Genomic DNA, 6,667 nt, shown 5'->3' with positions numbered 1-6,667 from the left:
CTAGTCTCCCAAGGTAGGTAACTAGTAAATCAAAATAATTGTCCGCCCAATTGCCCGCCGTCTCTTTCTTGATTGGATGAATAGCTGGTCTCCCATAGTTGCCTCTCCCACCCCACTCACGAGATATGGCATCTATAAGAGACAACCAGTTATTTATAGCAACAAAAGTTACAGTTGTGTCCCTTGAGTAGTGTTCTAGTTCTAGATATGGAAAAAACAACGTTGGTTTGTGAGTTCACGTCGACACTACATGCACTTATTAGTTACCCTACCTGAGCTGTATGGTTACAATTGTTGAAAATACCGGAGAGGTGTGGATAGTGGGGATGAGGCCTCCATATTATTGTACTGTATACTTCTATACAGTACCGGACTATCTTTAAAAACCATCAAAGCCAACGTTAACACACTAACCGTGCCATTTTTCCCGATCCCATAGCTTTCGGTAAAATTGACCTCACAACCTTGCATAATGAACAATAATTACTGTAAAAGTTTAAATGTCATTATTTTGTTACACGCCCTGGATCAACGGTACCCCATAAGTCATAAGTGATTAGTGGATTTTTTTGTTGTCTTACCAAGAAAACTTGGAGGATAATGGAACATTTTTGTTGCTTTCTATAATTTGTTAAGCTCAAAATGTCAGACTTTAAAAAAAAAGGTATAACCGGTCCGCATTAATGGCTGAGGTAATTTACGAGACTCGGGTTTATAAGGTATGATTTATACAATTGGTTTTTGACGACCCCGTAGGGAAGTGAGCGTTAGGACTCAGTTCCTGTCGTACTGTGGGGGTGAGGACGTGCACTTGAAACAAATTGTTCGTGCCAGTGGTTCTCAGTCTGGGAGTCAGTGTGACTTAACGTGTGTGTCAAATAATTATTGTTAAATCCATACCTGAATACACCTAACATTCTATGAGTCTAAAGCCTAGGCTATTGAGGTATCTACTTCTCTTACTTATTTCAACAAATATGTATAATGAGACATGCGACCAATTTTTAGAACTACAGGCTCGAAGCGTTTGAAGTGGTTAATGGCTAATTAAATAATTTTAATTACTCTACGACCTTCCTGTTGGTACTTAAGAAAAACGACCAACAGAACGTCTTCTGAAGTACGGTACGTACTTTAGAAAAAAAGACCAACAAAAACGTTCTCTGAAGTACGGTATCTACCAGGGACTTTATTATAGGAGGTTTAGAATTCAAGCTTGACGAGCCAGCCAACCAGAGGATTATAAGGACACCAACTACAGACTACAGGTAGCTGGTACAGCTTGCAACTGAAGAGTTCTAGATTTACGTTTTGGTTAATTTTTAAATGTATTTAGAATTTGTTTTAATGTTATTAGGAAGTATATATTATAATTTGTTCTTTATATTATTACAGTTACTTTAATCAATAATTTGTCATATACATTTTAAAGATTTTTCTATATATGTAGGACTAAATAGAATTGTTTTTGTTATTGTTGATAAGTACTGTTTTAGACCCGACGGTAATTTGGGGAGTAGAGGTCCATCTTGACCTGGTCAGGTAGGTCTATATGGTAGTGGGGGACATCACAATGATATTTGATTTCATATTATAGACCAAAAATCCACATCACCTTTTATACAGTATATATTTATTCTTACTTAAAGTCTGTTGATTAAAACGGAAACCATTATAGACATTGTTTCAAACTTCAGAATGTGTTAAGTTAATAAACATGAAAACACTATAGAAAAACAAATCACTTTTAGTTCTTTTATTTTATATTCAATATAGGCCTACAACACATTATGTTGTGATACATAATACGATATTTATATAGCGAAACATAACATTTTAAAATTTGCTGAACTAGTATTACGAAATACATTTGATTAAAATGTTAGCTTTTTTAATGGTTGTTATTTTTTTATACTAATATAACGCCGTGTCAAATTATAACGTTTGTTGATTAAACATTTGTAAATTTCACTAAGTAAGCTAGCACAGAAGATTTACAACATTAAGATCTGGCAAGTAAATGTAAAATGTAATGTTCGACGAAAGAAAAAGTGAAAGTGAAAGATAACTCTGCCTATCGAATTATGTTGTCTCCCCTGACAGCACAGGTACTGGAGACAAAACAAAATGTTTATTTATAACAAAAAGGGGAGCTAAACTCAATCAGACACCGAGCAACGACATTTTGATTGTGAAGTCTATTTTTTTATGTACGCCCCCCCCCCCCCTCCTCACCCACCCATATTACATTGTTACCTTAAAATATATAACTATCAAAGCAATGCTACACGTTTTGTTTACTAAGTAAACCACCGACAATTAATAATCTAATCAAGTGATAATCTAATCAGGTGATTAACATTTAATAACATTAAAATAACTGAAAGAAATCTTTCTTTCCACGAAATAAAATTTCTGGAATTCACTTAGCCAATGGCAGCTAACCACTTACAATAACGATAGGGAATTAAACATTTTTAGAATTATTAATTATTTTCTCTAGTAAAACACTTTTGATTTTTAAAAAACAAATGATATTGCGTGTTGCTTTACTTTTGTTTAAACTCAATGTAATTTATTTTATAGTTTAGAAAGCGAAGCAGTACAGTACATACTTCAAAACAATGTGTTTTTTTTTTGTAGTAACTCACAACTGGCCAATCGCAATTTGTATTATACGGCCATGAATCACAAAATATTCATCTGTTAATAAAAATGTAGTCAAGGTAAAATATTTTCAACTATCTCGCCTATACACATTTTTTATCGGATACATTCTCAAAATTTAAAAAATCTAATGCTTTGATATTACTTTTAAAATTATAAAAATAATGCTAGTGAGAAAACAAAATGAAAAAAATTCAATCAACTAAAGTGATTAGGTCTCATTTAGTACGATTTAGCCAAAAAAACCAATATCACTGCACTCTAGGCTGATAATTAACCTCCTAATCAACCAACATTTTAATCAACAGGTCAAATCCTAATATAAATTAAACGAGTAAACAAATGGACATCTAAACCCAACATTTCTAATAGGCAAAAGCGTATATACATAAGCGCCACTGCCCATAGATTATACCTACCTAGTCCATTTACATGGTTCCTAGTTTAGTTGTTTGTAAACGTTTTATGCTCTCCCCCCCCCCCCACATACTCAGCCACCCTGTGCTGACCTAATAAGTTTGAAGGCCATATCCCAGACTAGCTGAATGGATGGACAGGAAGCACGCGCAAACAAACAGCCGTCTGCTCTCAAATACTCACTCACGGACATGCATCAAAAGTAGGGTACACTCACCCGAGCAGCACAGTAGCGCACGTGTGGACCCATTCACGTGCGTTTGATTTACAAGGTCAAAGGTCAAGCCGTTCACATCTGAGGGGTCAGGACATAGCTGGTACAATATGAGTACAATTTTTGACGAGCGATTACTGGTAGCGATACTTATCTGCGGAGTTAATAATTGACTGCTACAGTATGAGTGAACATTCTTGTTTAATAGGTGATTACTGGCATCGATACTTAGCTGAGGAGTTAATAACAATACATGACTGGTACAATATGAGTGAACATTCTTGTTTAATAGGTGATTACTGGCATCGATACTTAGCTGAGGAGTTAATAACAATACATGACTGGTACAATATGAGTGAAAACTTGTTATTTGGTGAGTGATTACTGGCACCGATACCTGAGGGTTCAGGACACGACTGGTACAATATGATTGAAAGCCTTCTCGTTATTTGATGGGTGACTATTGGTATCGATACTTTTCTGAAGGGCCCAGACACGACTGGTAGAATATGAATGAAAGCATTCTTGTCATTTAATGGGTGAACATTGGTAGCGAAATTTTAGAGTTGCGTCATTTTAGATTTGGATTGGTCTGACTGTTTGTGACAATGAGGGGTGGAGGGGGGGTGGGTAACTTAGCTACAAAAAACCGTGACGTTATTTCGATAAGTTTCCTAAGCATTGACGTAATAAAACCAATATTAGCTGATTGTAAAGATTGTGTTTTTTTTTTTTTGACACTGTTCAAAAGAACCTGCAGAGATGGTAGGTTTTAATTGTGTGAGTGATCACTGATATCACTAATTAATTATTTAAAAACAATTACCAATGCACGGCAGAGGCGTAGCAACCCTTCCCGGCGCCCGGGGACAAACTTTTCGATTTGCACCCCCCCCCCCTCAAGATTTCGATTTGCACCCCCCTCAAACTTTCGATTCGCACACACATCCCCCCCCTCAAGATTTCGATTTGCACACCCCCCCCTCAAACTTTCGATTTGCACAACCCCCCCCCCTCAAGATTTCGATTTGCACCCCCCCCCCCTCAACCTTTCAATTTATTTTTCCAATCCATTTTGGCGCCCCCTAAGGTCGGCGCCCGGGGACATATATCCCCCGCCCCCCCCCCCCCCCCCCCTCGCTACGCTACTGATGCACGGTATGTGTTATGGGAAGATCCCGACTGGTAGTGTACATGTAAAGCCTATTCAGTCACCCCCACCCTCAAAATAGTTTTTCTTATCCCAGTGGGGTATTAGGGATGAGACGGGCAGGGTCGTATCTTGGGGGGCCCGGGTTTTATTGGGGAAGGGTGGGATGGTGTGGGGGGGGGGGGGTGCATAAACTCAAACTCGTCTTGCTATGACTATAACACCAAAAAAACATTCTGTAATAGTAACAGGGTATCCACAAAACGTTTCAGTAAATGAACCCAAGTAAATACTATTAGTATCATAGTATGATCAGTCTGTATTATTAAGCACCATGGCATTCAGTCAATTTTAAAACCATTCCAGTAAGTAAAAATGTCGATATTTTTCATTTTTACAAATGGGTAAATTTTTAAATTTACCTGTGTTTTAACGAAAAAAAAAACGATATACGAACAGGTGCAAAAATGTGATATATTTAACTGATAGTTGAAGTTGATACATTTTTGTGGTATAAGTTGTTTTTTTTTTAGCCGAAGAAAAATACATTCTGTGTTTCAAAGCTAAAATAAATTATGTCCCTTACATGTGTGTCTAAAAAACGCAACACGCCATTTACGAGCGGAAAGGAATATTATTTGTATTTACTTAACTCACCTGCATCTCGTTTTGATAACTTGATTTGACACCGAATAGAGACATGGGAGGGGGGATAGTTTCGTATAAGACTATAGTTTGATTTTTTTTTTACAAAAAGTATTTTGTATTCACAAAACAATAAGTATTTAAAATTTGACTTTTTCAGAACAAAAAGAGTTCAATTTTCTTTAATCTACTTCCCACACGCCCGCCGTTGCTAAACCATTACACCATCAACCCCACTTGTCTTCTCGGTTGGACGTCTAGGTGTTTGGAAAATTATTTCCCAGCTCAGCTATTTTTAAAATATGCAATCAAAATCTCAAATACAATTTATGCAGGTGATTTTTTTTAGAGTAACGGTAGTTAATTTATTTTAAATTTTCTCCAAAAATATTTTAATTAGTACCAGAATGTTTATCGGGGCTGGTCTACGGTACTGGAGGCTGCAGAAGTGATGTGGGCCCCGAGGCGCAGGGGCAGGTAACTAGGAGCGGAAGGCGGTCTTAATAGTTGAACGATCAAGGGAAGCAACCAAAGTGGAGAGAAGGGCGACCATCTGTAGGGGGTGCTGGCGGCACTAACGCGGGAAGTGGTACAACCTAAACTGGCTGAGTGCTCGGGCTTTAATTGCATGGAGTTAGGGACGGGGATGGATTAAGGGAGGCAAGCGCTGGAGTTGTGAGTTCTTTTGTTGGTGAAACACCCAAGGTTGTGGGGGATTTTTATTTAACTTGAAAAAATATTTTCAAATTACGAAACTGAATTATTCCAATTTTCTTGAAAGAATTGAAACCTGATATTTAGCAGTTATAAAGCGTGCTTATTTTAAATATTCAAAATGGACATCACTCAGTTTGAACACAGGTAAGCAAGTTTTGATTTCACGTGCTCGCTTTTAAAACAAGCAAAAGACTTTTCTTAAAGTGTACTAAAAAGATAAAAGTAATATAGATCTACACTGCAACTAACAATTAACAAAAAACAAAAACACATTTCTAAAGACTTTTTATATCTAGGTAAAAATAATTATATTCCTTTTATGCATACCTATTATGTAGGCCAACATAATATAGACACAATACTCTCGTATTTACTTAATGCTAATGCAGCAATTATAGTAATGAAGTAATGATTGTTTTACTTTCGTTTCCTCTTATGGTTGAACATAACAGTCAATTATCGGGAATTTCCAGTAGCGTTAGAACCAGTAGACCTGAGTTTTGATAACATTTACCGAATTTTCCCGAAAACGAAATCTAGCGTATAACCTCAAATGATACACAACACCATTTTTTAAAAGATGAAATAGAGCGGTTATAAAAAACGGCATTGCTTCTCAATTTAAATATTACCTTACTGAACAAACTCATATAGTTTAAAACCAAATCAATTAAACAGCAAATTTTTCAATTCACGATACTTTGTTTTTACCGGTTAAACATGAAGCCATTGTATTTTATTTTACTGTAACTAACTCGTAATTTAACAAGAATCACAACTTAAGGTGCGTGTCTGCTTTTGTTAATACATTCTATAACCATAAGCAATGATATGAACGATACCGCTACAGAACATCA

The sequence above is a fragment of the Physella acuta genome, unplaced genomic scaffold, assembly GCF_028476545.2.
Source record: "Physella acuta isolate Inbredline_101_S28 unplaced genomic scaffold, ASM2847654v3 ptg000099l, whole genome shotgun sequence".
NCBI classification, from domain to species: domain Eukaryota; kingdom Metazoa; phylum Mollusca; class Gastropoda; family Physidae; genus Physella; species Physella acuta.
The sequence above is the reverse complement of the archived record's forward strand: the minus strand, read 5'-3'. Positions refer to the sequence as shown.